This window comes from Tupaia chinensis, unplaced genomic scaffold (genome assembly GCF_000334495.1).
Source record: "Tupaia chinensis unplaced genomic scaffold, TupChi_1.0 Scaffold000162_1, whole genome shotgun sequence".
In the NCBI taxonomy this organism is placed as follows: Eukaryota; Metazoa; Chordata; class Mammalia; order Scandentia; family Tupaiidae; genus Tupaia; species Tupaia belangeri.
The window spans coordinates 2,721-16,721 of NW_006159636.1; the positions used below are offsets into that span (position 1 = coordinate 2,721).

Consider the following 14,001-nt stretch of genomic DNA (forward strand, 5'->3'; position numbering starts at 1 on the left):
CACTGGGTCCGGGATGCGAACCGTGGTCGACTACGTGGGAGTCCAGCGACATAGCCATTACGCTAACTGCTGGTTTCCTCTAGCATGATTTTGAAGCCACTGAGTCCAGGACTTGAACTGTGTTTGGTCATGTGTGAGTGATTGGTCACGTGTGAGTCCTTTGACTTAACCACCATGCCACCTGCTGACTCACCCCTTATTGCATCATTTTATATTTTTGCAAATAGCTTTAATGTCTGGCCTAATTGAAGACAACTGGATTTCTCCACCCACCCACCCCCAATCCGCATATAGGGCTCACTGGAGAGAGAGAGAGAGAGTGAGTGAGAGAGAGAGAACATGCCCCAACCTGTTAATGATGACATGTATAGTATTCTCAACTGGATTGGTCTGAGAAGTATTTCATGATGGGTAAAGTCTTTCTACAAGCAAAATGAGAAATAGTGATCAACTATTTAAAAAAAATGGAATAATAATAATAATGATCGGGAAAAACATTGAAAAGATAGTGAATGATGAAGTGGGGAGTTTAATGTCTCTGTGTTGACCGACATGCATGGCATTCCCTTTTGAAAAAGTAATGTAATACACTGTAAAGCTATATGCAATCCAATGTAATATAAACACGATCATGATGATAATAAATAAAAAAAAAAATATTTGGGGCATGCATGCACATGCACCTGGCTTTTCTTTTCTTTCTTTTTTATTTTTCTTTCCTTTGTTTTTTTTTAGATTTTGTCATAAGGAGTGCATGCTCACCAGAGAGAGACAGAGATAGTGAGAGGAAATACGTGAGGAATCACCTAGCAAGATCCCATACAGTAAAACTCTCCTGAGAACCATCTGGCATCACTCCAGGACTCACAAGGAATTAAGGTCGAACTTCTGCATAATTGGTCTTGGCCAGAGCCCATACTCCAGGCTCTGCTACTGCCAGGTCATGCTAACCAAGGAAGTAGCAAACAAAGACACAAAGCAAGCTCTGGGAGGTCTAACTCCCTTGAGAGGGGTCAAAAAGACCAATCAAATGTTTCAAGTATGCTTATCTCACTGTGCCTATCTCCCCTGCATATCAGTCAGCCATAGTCTCCCGAAATTAATGGCTTGATTATCCTTTAAAAGAACCCCCTCCCTCCTCCCAGGCACCTCCAACATCAGACCTACAGATGCTCTTGCTCTTGATAAACTTTCCTTAATTGATGTTGGAATGGTCTTATAAGGCGTTTGCTGCTGTGCACTGGGATTTATCCAGCTAACACTAATCTGTGAATATTGTAGGTAAGTATCTGATATGCCATAGGTGGGTGCTTTTATTCATGTATCATTACGTAATTTAATAAATAATAACTGAGGGCCTTCTTTTTACTAAGTAGTTAAGTGGAGGTATAAAACAATGAATAAATAGTTAGGGGCATTGACCCTACAGAGGTTAAGTAAAAGAAAGGGATATACTTTTGTTTAGCAAATATAATAAATTAAAGTCAATTTCTAAATAATTGTAAGTTATTTGGGCTGTAGCAAGGAATATTTAAAATATAGTAATAACCTGCAAAAGTCGATTTAGATGTTTTTCCTACCTTAAGAATCAAAGCAGTAGCTCTGGTTTCTTTCTTTTGTAAATTGATTCAGTTCCCTCTTGAGCTGATTTATACCACTTTGCTTTTATTATCGACTTTGACAGTTTGTTACTTATTTCAACTACTCTTTTGTGTAATGAATTTCTTTTGAATAGCCTATAGGCTAGGCTTGGGCTTCATTTCAATGCGTGAACTTGTGTTTTTAAATGAATTCCTCCTTCAAGCAGCAGATCTCCTTTTCTTCTTCAGATTTTATTTTATATTTCTGCAAAATCTCACATATTGACCTCCCTATTTTTCCTAAGACATGGTAGACTTTTCAAAGAGGGAAGATTAAGCACGCAATTAGGAGCAATGAAGCACAAAATTGCTCATGCACGAAATATCATCATTTTCCTTGTGCATCTGAAAATAAGGGATTCATGCGGTCCAATCATGAGCTAACCAGTAAGAAAAGGGCACACAATCACGCACAACCTATCATTACATTTTAACAAATTTAGCAGAGAGTTTGGTACCCACAATTATCAAACTCATAAACACCCACTATCTGATGTGTTTTTCTTCTTTTTCAACATGCTCTTATTTACTATACAATGGGCTTTGATCCTTTCCTTATCTATTCTCTGTTTAGGATAGATCTATCCTCATCTATCCACAACACTTTTTAAGGGACATTAATATTGTCTGAGAGCAACCTTTTGGCTTTTCTAAGACCCAGGTAAAGACCCAGAGGAAAGAAGTGGGCAAGAAACCAGCAAACTCTTTTTAGTTCTGACTCATACACTCTGTTTAACACCCACCAGATTAAATAGCTAAATAGTGAGTAAAACTCAATTTGGACTCTGGTCCAGTGGACCACAATATTTGCCACATTAAAAAAGTATGTCTTCAATTACTCTTCATCCAGATAGATAAATCATTCTCATCCTCCATGTGTGGAAAAGTAAATTGGAAATGAATTGTGTGAATATTTTCGGGACCATTTTTAAAAAGAATTTTCTCGTTTAACTTTATTTATTTATCTATTTACTTATTTTTAATTTGACCAGAGAGGGACAGAGTGAGGGAGAGCTGGGAAAGAGAAAAAGCAAGTTGCCAGATCTGAAACACAAACCACAGTTGTCCATGTGGGAGTCCAGTGCCCCCAACCACCACACCACCTGCTGCCATTATTTCAGTTAATTTATTTAAATCAGAGAGAGAACAAGATAAGTAAGTCCAGCAAGATCTTCAGAACACAAGACATTCTTAGTCTTAGTCAGGTCAGATCACAGTCACCCACTCACTCAGTGTGTTTAGGGAGGTCTTGAGGTCTTGGTATGTCTATTCAGAAACTTTATCATGTAGGTCAAGCTGTGTTACCACTCTACTACCACCTGACCCTATACATTTTTCATTGTTTTTATTAGAAGCCCGATACCACAATAATGACATAGCAATGTTCATCTTTTGCCCACACCATCTTCAAAAACTTTACTTGAAGCCATAGACACCTTTATTCCTGACTCTTCCATTGCATTCTTTCTAAAGATTTTATGTTTTTCTTTTTTCGAACTACTGCCTAAATATATCTCCAATATCTCAGCTGTCGTAGACACCTATTATACTGTTCTTGATTACTAGAAAAGTGATGGTACAGCGTGGAAAGAGCACTGATTAAAGGTCTTGTTTTTTCCCCTCCTACATCAATAATTTTCTGTCATCTTGTATAAACACCTTATTCATTACAACCTCATTTCTTTAAATATGATAATCATAATAGCCACATATGAAAAATAAGTATGTAATCTTAATCTGCATTAAGATCAAATGGAGGGTCTTGGGTACACTGTAAATCAATAACTAGCTATGTATTTTAAGGAAGACAATGCATATTATTAATTACAGTTTAAAATAATGGGTTTAATATTAATGCTCTTGTTCTCTTTCTATGTTTGTGTTGTTTAAATATCACTGATCTTTCCACTATCCCGCCAGCTTCATACATCTTGCAAAGTCTGTTACAAATTCCACCATTTCCATAAGTCTTTCCAACTATTTCAATCAATCGAACTTACAAAATGGTGGCTACCAGTAAAACATTATATATATATATATATGTGTGTGTGTGTGTGTGTGTGTGTGTATATATATATATATATATACACATTAACCCATATATATTATATATTATGAGTGTATGTAACACACACATACACACACATTTTTATATATATATATATATATATGGTTAATTTTCTAAAACAATTTGTCATATAATACATATACTTTATTAAATATTTCAGAATATTTGAATATAATTTTTCTATTAAAGCCAAATAGAAAGATTTACCTGATCCCTCCAGACTTAGGTATCTCTCTCTACAAGAAGGTCTTGAGACTAAAGTATCTTCTCAGGTAGGCTAGAAAAGCCTTAGACAGCGTTGGGGAATGGCAGTCATTCCAGTTACATTGTTAATTCCAGTTAGTGTTCTTTTCTACTCACATAATGGTCATGATTTGGATGGAAAAATATATTTTCCCTCTATTAATGAATCCATGCCATCGTGGTTGCAGCAGCAATAGGGAACATCCAACTCTAGTCATTGTGCGTTTGCTGAAACAAGAGTTGGAGCTCACAGTGATGGTACAAGTGCCAGTTATGAGGAGCAAAGACAGCAGTGATGATAAAAAGCAGCTTAGTGCATACTGGCAGACTATGTGAGCATGCAGTAGGAGGAAGAAATGTGGAATGGTTTTGCTCTCAGACTTCAAATATCCCTATCGAAAGGTAATATGAAATAGCCCTTGTTAGGCTGAAGAAAGGAATAGCCAAGTAGTTAAAGCAATATTGGTAAGAACACTTGGCAAGACTAAGACTAAATCTGTCCTTCGTTTCACACAAACTCTTATATTCTCCTGTGTCTGTCACTTCATGGCTTGGAGAGTTTCAAGATGTACACATAAAATCGATTTCAGGTGAATTTTAAGCAGTCAGCACAAGATCTCTTAGTAAATCTGTTAAGAAACTTCATGAGGCAGTCATCTTTAGTTTCTGCCTTGGGAAATTTGATTTTCTCAAATGTTTATATCTATTTCAATCTACTTTAAACTGAATGGTTTCACATGTGGGAATAATTATTTAATATCCCTCCTTTTGGTTTTAGATATCTCAATATCACAGGGTTTCTGATTTTGAAAATATGCTATGAGTTATCACATTGCACTCTACTCCCAGTACATGTTCTTGATTTAGTTCCAGTTTATAAATCTGTGCTATAGGCATGGTCACAGGGGATAAAAAAGCATAGAGGTATTTGGAAGTGGTTTGATGGTGTAGGCGGATTGTACATACCTTGGGAAGACTCACCTGATCCCTCCATGCTTTGCTTAGGTATCTCTCTGTATCAGCTAATATGTTTTCATATGTAATAGATAGAAGATACAATTATAAGCAGCTTTAAAAGAATAGTCAATAAAATAAGTCTTATGTAAGGAAGAATCAGCTCATGCAGAGGATCTTTCATTTTTCTATTCAACTATCTTCAGTATTTTGTCTTCCAAGCTCAGGTCAATGCCTCTAATGATCACAAATGCTATAACACTTTCAGTTTTCACATCCTCACACAATCCACTTGGCAGAGAGGAAAGAGTACATCTTACTTATCCACAATCCAGGAAATCAAACCTCTCTCAAAAATATTAACATCAGATTAAACCATGTGGAAGATAGAATCTCTGACATGGAAGACTGACTCTAAGTCAAGATCACCAAAATGAATGAAAAAAAAAAAATACCCCCTCCCCACAAAAAGGAGAGCACTATATGGGAAATACTATATACCATTAAACACCCAACTATCTACACAATAGGTATTTCATACATAAGGTGAAGAATATGATAAAGGCATGGAAAATCTACAGCATACTTGTTGAAAACTTTTCAAACCTAGAAAATCATTCCAGCATCCAGATTCAGAAATGCAAAGAACACCAGATAGAATCAACATAAGAAGATCCTTCCCAAGGCACATTACAGCCAGATTGGTAAAAATCAAAGATGAAGACAATATTCTAAAAAAAATAGCAAGAGAGAAATATCAAGTTACTTATCCTCTCCTTTTTATTGAGAGGAAAAAATCCTTTTTCAGACCCCTGAAAGTAAACTTCAGTCCCAGCCTGGTAACAGAGTAGGTAACAAACTGCACCGCAGAACTGGAAGACACTTGGCAGCCATCAGATTTGGGTTTCTGAATAGACCTGAAAACATGCCACTTATATGCTTGCTAGCGTGCTCAAGATCCTGTCCAGCTCAAGGGCTGTGTGAAGGAGTTCACTGTGTGATGAAACCCTGTCTGGGGTACTTCTCTCTCTGTAATAGCAAAGAATGAGGAGATAATGGCTATTGGATAGAAGATCTATAGCATTTGTCACACTTCCACTGTGCTTCTGGAACATTTACAGAGAATACAACTATTGCCTGCTGTTTGTTTTACTCTTTTCCATATGTACCCATATATTTTACAAAAGTAGGACTTGATTTCAATTCATTGTAGATCTGCAAAATCTCATAAGCAGTAAGTGATTTTGTTAAATGAACAAATTGATACTCAGTGTTTCTGATTATAAATGGCCAATAAGCCTTTAAGATACATCAACCTAGAGTCAGTGTCACTCTGTAGGCTACAGAAAACTTGAATGCTCTTTTGTAAATAGGTTTCATAAATCATGGTAGGATAAAGCAAAGTCTAATCTTTCTCCCTTTGGCTTTTTAAAAAATTCTATAAAACTTTACCATAGTATTTCTGCCTTGCATATGTCATCTTTAGTAATATATGCAGGAAGCTTTGAGAAAGAAATGAAATATATGCAGGTGTAGATATTGAAGCAAAGTGTGTTATTTTGTCATTCTATTGTTCCTAATCTATGAATAAGGCTATGTTTCATTTTTCTTATCACATGTTTAGTAGAAGAAATGATCTCTACTTACGGCTTACAAAAGAAAACCTAGTGTAGGAACAAAGTACCAATTAATTTTCATTCATGTGATGTTATAATAACATCTCTGAAAGACAGCTTAAGGCATAATGGGTTTTTTCCTCCTTTGAAATAAATGATCTCATCTTGGATGCCAATTTCAAATTAATTTTATAAAATGAAGTTTAGACTTTATAAAAGGAATGCACTGAAATTAAGAATAACACATGGTACTACATAGGTCATACACATACAGAAAATAAAAAGTGTAAGATTCTTGGCAAAATTATGTTTTATCCTTTGTGGAAAAAACAGAACCTTTATTTAAAATATTATACAAAATAGCATAAAATGAAAAAAAAAAAACATCTTATATGTGTTTAAGTACCAAAACAAGTTGATTAATGCATTCTCTCGAGATATGGCCATAGATACTGCCTTAGAAATATATAACCTTTACTCTTCTCAAAGTGGCACTATTAACATTTGAGGCTGAACAACTGCTGAGGATGGTTGCTTTGTTCATTGTTCCGCAGCATTTCTGTCCCTACCCACTAAATGCCACTAATAGCCCCCGCCCCCCAGTTGTGACAATCAAAAACATCTCCAGAGATTACCTAATATTCCAAAAAAGGAAAAACCACTTTAAGTTGAGAAGTTGATTACTGCTTTGTCATAATCAAGTGTAGCTGAGAACTATGGCCTTAGAATAACATAATTATAGCTCATCTTAAAATTTATCAGTTTTCGAAAAAGGAACAAGGACTGTGGGTGGCGCAGTGGTTAAGACAGCTGGACCCCAGATGCCGGACTGAGTGGTTTCCAGACATGCCAGGCATGTGTGCATACATGCCCAAAATTCCAAGAGGAGAATGGAGGAGAAGGGATTGCAGCATGCCCATCCTGCCTCAAGGGGTGCTTTCTCACTTTCTACACACTTGTCTTTCATACAAGTGCATGCACCCCACTGGAAAAAAAAAAATTAAAGAAGAACTTAAGCAAACAAACAATTCCACTGAAAAGGATGAGTTCGATGAGGTTGTTAGTTTGAAGTACGAGATTAGTGCCAAGGTTGTAGGCTATGGGAATCAAAGAAAGATGATTGATTTGTAAGATGCAATCTTTTTAAATCATTTTTTAAAAATTATCTTATACATTCAATCACTACACATCATTTCGACTTGTAAAGTGAATTTGTCCAACATGTATACACTCATACCAGTCCAGTTGAAGATACTATACATGTTATCATTAACAGATAATCATCCATTTCTGTGTCCCATACTTGTCGTGCCTCTCTACTTTTCTCCTTGATTCCCTTCCTCTCACTCCCCCCCCTTCCTCTACCCTCTTCCCACACTGTCTTCATTTTCGGTAACCATTTTCCATACTAATATATGTTCTAATCTTTCAGTTTCCACCATGGAGTGCAGACAATCAGTGTATATAAAGTGGAGACATACGATGTCTCACTCTCATAGCCTGGCTTACTTCACTCAGTGGTAAATCTTCCATATTTGTCCACTTTTTATCAAATGTCAGGGTCTCATTGATTTTTATGAGCTTTTTTATTGTTTTTGAAAGAACATTTATCAAATTGTTTCTTTTCTTCTACTACTACTAAAAAATAAATAAAAATCACTAACTCAAGAAATATTCATGAAGCCAGCTTTCTGCATTAATTATCTTATTAAATGTTTGAATAAAAATAACAGTTAATCTTATCACAAAACTAATTATTTAAGTACACCCATAACTGCACTGTTACAAGAGAAGTATTAGCAAAGCAGTAAAGGAGCTCAGAGGTGAAATTAAGTAAATTTTCAGAGTGCAGTAGAGTTTTCTGAGTTTCCACATAGGTATCATATTTAAAATTGATTTTTCAAATAAGAATAACATTTTATAAAGAAGGAATTACGTTTAAAACAATTATACATACTAGTGAACTTCAAGTCGGGTCACAGACCTGGAACAAGGACAGGGCAAAAAGGAGTGGTTAAAATGAATCCAGAATGAAAAGCAAAGTTGGACTATAACAGGCTTATATGTAATGTCAAAATAATTAGGTTCTTGTCCTGTTAGTCTTAAACAGTTCAATGATTTGAGTAGGCTTATAATTTAGAAATGCTGCTATAGTGATATATAAACATTTAAATATAAAGTAAGAGAAACTGAAGGCAATAAAAACTAAGTTATAACTAAGTTACAAGAGAAATATTGTAGACCCCAAATAAATCAGTAAAAATAAGCACACAAGACTAAAATGTTCAGAAAATGTTATTGTTATAAAACAGATTTCTTAGAAATAAGTGAAAAGAGAGGCAGGTGCAGAAGATTCAAAGCAAAATGACTTCAAGTTTTTGGTATAGGTAATTTGGAAAATCTTGATGCCATTAAGCAAAGATGGGATGTATAAAAAGGAAAAACAAAATTGGAGGCAAAACAAATTCTGTATATATGTATGTGTGTGTGTGTGTGTGTGTGTGTGTGTGTGTATCAATCGAAGGTCATTTGGAACATCTGTGAAGGTATTCAAATTTAGTGGAAAACTATTATAATTCTCAGTAGAGATCTTAAAATGAAGTTATAATATGAAGGTAAATGTCCAGTGATGGTAGAAGTAAAAGACATCCAAGTTTAGGATAATGGAGGAGCTCTAACATTTAAATAAAGGGTATATGGATACTCTAAAAAGAAGAAAAGCAAAAAAATACTTCAGATTGGAAAGGGATACACCATGAAAGGCTTTTTCTATGGAAAAGCAAGGTAGAAAACATCTTTAATGAGAAGTTAGAAAAAAAATATCCATGAGACCCAGTCTTCATATGCGGTAGAGGCATTTAAAAAACAAACAAACACACAAACAAAAAAAACAGGCATGTAGAAGAGTGTCCTTTGAATGTGTAAGATGGGAAGTCATTGGTGACCTTAATGCAATAGTCACAGTGCCAGTGCCATACTGTTTTGATTATAAATGTTTTGTAATATACTTTAAAGTCAGTTAGTGAGAAGCCTATTATTATTATTATTATTATTATTTTTGGTACCATATTGCTTTGGTGATACAATGTATTTTTTGATTGCAGACTGTTTTGTAATTTTTTCCCCATATTCTATGAAGAATATCTCAGGAAATTGGATTGGAATTGCATTGACTATGCAAATTAATTGGGGTAGGACTGACATTTTGATTATGTCGATTCTTCCAACCCAAGATAACTGGATATCCTTTTAATTTTTTGTGTCATATTCAGTTTCCTTTTTCAGTTTTACATAATTTTCCCTGTAGAGGTCTCCTACTTATTTGTTAGGTTCATTTGTAAGTATCTTATTTGTTTTGTAGCTATTGTAACTGGGATTGCTTTCCTCAACTCTATCTCAGTCTGTTCATTGTTGATATATAAAAATACTATAGATTTAGTATAGAGTATTGATGTATTCTGCTACTTTACTGAATTCATTTATTGTTTATAGAGATATTTTTGTGTATATTCTTTTGGATTTTCAATGTATGTAATTATGTCATCTGCACATAGGGACATTTTAACGTGTTTTCCTATCTGAATGCCCTTAAGTCTCTTGTCTGATTGCATTGGCTAGGACCTCCAGCACTATGTTAAAGAGGAATGTAGAGACCCTTGTCTTGTTCCACTTTTTAATGGGAAGACTTTAGCTTTTCCCCATTCAGGATGATGTATGAAGTCGATCTCTCATGTATGGATTTTACTGTGTTGAGAAATGTTATTTCTACCCAAATTTTTCTGAGAGTCTTGATCATGAAGGGATTTTGTATTTTATCAAGTGCTTTTTTCTGCATCTCTATATATGATCACATAATTTTTGTCTTTCTTTCTGGTAATGTGGTGTAATAGATTTATCAGTATATGTATGTTGAACTACCCACACATCCCCAGGTAAAGCTTGCCTGGCTCTAGTGTCTAAACTTCTTAATATGTTGTAGGATTCAGCTTGCTAGTATTTTGCTGAAAATTTTTGTAACAGTATTCACCAGGGATATTGGTCTGTAGTTTTCATTTTTGTTCTGTCTTTTTCTGTTTTTTGTATCAAGGTAATAGAGGCTTCACAAAATGAGTTTGGGAGAATTCCGTCCCTTTGAATCTTTAAGAAAATTTTGAGAAGAATTAGAGTTTTCTCTGCTTTAAACATTTTGTAGAATTGTGAAATTTGTATATGAACATATAAACTCATACACACAGAAACACACATATATCTGACATAAACACATATGCATATAGGCACTTGTACATTCAGTATATTTGAGATACAAATATTCAGTTGTACTAGGTTCTTATGATTAACACAATATACTGTATTCAGTTGTTAGAAATTACAGACAGAATTAGATTTAGTGATTAGAAACATGGATGATATTCTCATAACGAAGAGTCCTGGTGCCATAAAAAGAGAGTTAGGATATGAATTGGCAAAAAATTTGGTAGGAAGAAAAATATATTCACATATCTTAATATTGTAGTGATGACTGTTGGCATTATTTGAATGCTTTTTATCTTCACTTTAATGTAGGTTAAATTATGTGTATTTCACCTTTCATTGTTTAGCTGACATATTAGAGAACATTTCTGTTATTTTTAGAGTATATTATACAGAAATTTTTCGTCAATGCTTGAGTAAATTGTAGAATTATTAGAATGTTAAGTGGAAAATAGCAACTGTTCATGGTCATACAGGAATGACTTTTTCTTCTACTCCTAAAGCAAGTATCTACATTTGGGACCTCTCTTCTTTCTACTTTCCAACTTTCGCTCATTATGAAATCTTCAGACTCAGTAGAGGTGAGTGTAATTTTACTATTTCATATTGTATAATTTTCTTAACTTCAGAGTTTTAGAATGGAAATATTCCACTCACGATTTTATCTCCTCCTCTTCTCTTCTTTTTGTCTGAGTTAATACAAAATTATTGACATTGAAAGAGGCTAGCTTCACACCACACTGTGGATAATGAGGGAAGATCTAGCACAGGGCTTGCACTGACATAATCTCAATTCTTTGAGATTTATTGAGATATGCTTTACATTGTAGAATAAGATAAATTTCTAAAAGTACTTTGTTCATTACAAGAAAATGTGTTCTCCAAATTTGGGTGGCCATGTTCTATTGATGTCAATTAAATCAAATCTGTTTATTATTAAATACTTTAATATTTATTGATTATCTATCCGGTAGATCTCTCAATTATTGTAGGAGATTGAAACATCTTACTTTGCTAAAACATTTATCAATTTCTCCTCTTAATGTTGTTATTATTATTATTATTATTTTGCCTGTACAATTTGGAGCTCTGTCATTAGAGCATACATACTTCAAATTGTGTCTTTCTGGAACCAGCAGATGGTGTAACGGTCACTGAACTCATAGTCGCCTGCTGTTCAAGTCTTGGATCTAGTGGCTTCAAACTCATGTTGGGTGCATGTGTGTGATGCCCAAAATCTCAAGAGGAGAATGGAGGAGAAATGGTTGCCGCATGGCCATCCCCCCTCAGGGGTGAGTTCTCAATTTCTGTTTCTCTGGTGAGTGCATGTGCCCTATAGCAAAAATATTTCTTTCTAAAAATAAATAAAATAAATTGTGCCTTCCTGGTAAGTTAGAAACTTATTATTGTATACTGATCTTAATTTCCAGTATTATTTTTACTGTGACTATTTTATCAGATAGTAACATAGCTAAATTATTTATTGCCAGTTACTGTATTTGAAATTATTATATTTCAAATGCTCACAAATGCTCTATACTATTCTATGACTTTCAACTTTTTTGCCCATATATGTTTTATGTAAGTAGTGCCATCTGCACTCACCAGAGACACAGAGTGAGACAGAAATTCCTCCTTCCCCCTTAGAGCATGTGGTCACATTGCAAAACCTTCTCCTTCATCCTCCTCTTGGGATTTTCACACCTACACACACCCCCAGCATGATTTTCAAGCCACTGGGTCCAGGACTTGCACCATGGTTAGTCAAGTGGGAGTCCAGTCCCTTAACCATTATGCCACCTGGTGGTCCCGGAATCTTACATCTTATTAAGACCTCAACTCACATTGTTTTGTTGTCCAGTATTTAAATACTAGCCTATTTTTATTTTTTATCTTTTTACTAAATTCTAATAGTATTCGATAGAATTGGAAAAAGGTCAGTGGCCTTAAATGAAATGGCAGCATTAACTTAACCCTTGATTACCTGAACAGTGGGTACAGCCAAGCCATCCCCAGACTGTGAAATAATTCATTTGTATTGTTTGTGCCAAGTTTCTTTGTAATGGTTACATAGCAGTAGAAGACCAATATATTCATTAATTATTTAGAAAACAAGGAAGATGCTGCAACTGACTCACAGAATTCAAAAAACTCATATAAATAATTAGAAATGCTGAACACAATTCATAAATAAGTAACAAAACTGGCCAATATCCACAAGGTGATGATCAAATTCATTGACTAGACAAAATTCACTGTTATTTTTATGGGGAAATACCATTGACATTATTGTTAGTTTTTTTCCTACAATTGGAAAGAGTTCAGAGACGATAGATTTTAGCCTCTTATGGAATTCAATAACCAAGAATAGTGCACATTTAGTTTTTTTTTTTTTTGCTTATTTAAATATATTTTTATAATTTTTCTGATCAAGCAAAATAGGGATATGGTTTTAAATTTATGAATTTCAAACTTTATTAATGGGTATAAAATATGTATTTAGGAGTGTTACTCACATAGAAGATGTAATTATTATTAAAAATGATAACTGATAGGCTCTTGAAGCCTTGCTAGAATGTACACAGACTAGCGCATTTACTTCTGCCAATGTGAGTTCTGTCCTGTTTTGTTATTCAACAATGTTCAACCATACAGGGAAAATATTTCCCCGAATTTATTCAGTTAATTATCTATTACCTGGAACTTCTGTTTGAGAAGTTCAACAAATACTTTGCAGTGAAGAGAAATGCACTGGGCATTGAAGAGAAATTCTACCTCTACAAATTCAGCTTAGAGAATGTTTGCCAATAAATGTCAAATGCTAATAACTTCCCACTAATCATTGTGAAAATAAATCATTCCCCTAAAGCGTTCCTCTGAGAGTCTTTGAAAGGCATATTCAGTTTTCAAAGTAAAAAGAGTTTTAAGCTTAAGAATGGTTTCTTTTCTTTTTTTTTAATAATTATTTTATTTAACTTAATTTATTTATTCATTTATTTATTTAAATTTGAGCAGAGAGGAACAGAGTGGGACAGAGTGAGAGAGGGAGAAAAAGAGAGAGAAGGAAAGTAAGAAAACAAGTTGCCAGTCCCAGGACTCGAACCACAGTTGCCCATGTGGGAGTCCAGTGCCCTTAAACACCACACGACCTACCAGTCCCAAGAATGGTTTACTTTCTCAAGAATTCTATTTTTTTGAGAGTTCTTTGTTCAAATAGTTACAGCTACAA

General features: G+C 34.5%; 1 long non-coding RNA gene across 1 annotated transcript in view; it reads left to right on the plus strand.

Moving 5' to 3' along the window:
* Nucleotides 1-1,164: 1,164 nt before the first annotated feature.
* LOC102500663 (uncharacterized) overlaps nucleotides 1,165-14,001 on the plus strand; it is a 28,208-nt gene continuing 15,371 nt past the window's right edge. Inside the window, exons 1-2 of the long non-coding RNA XR_334190.1 lie at nucleotides 1,165-1,281; nucleotides 11,276-11,353. This is a non-coding gene — a long non-coding RNA (uncharacterized LOC102500663). The remainder of the gene's footprint in view (nucleotides 1,282-11,275; nucleotides 11,354-14,001) is intronic.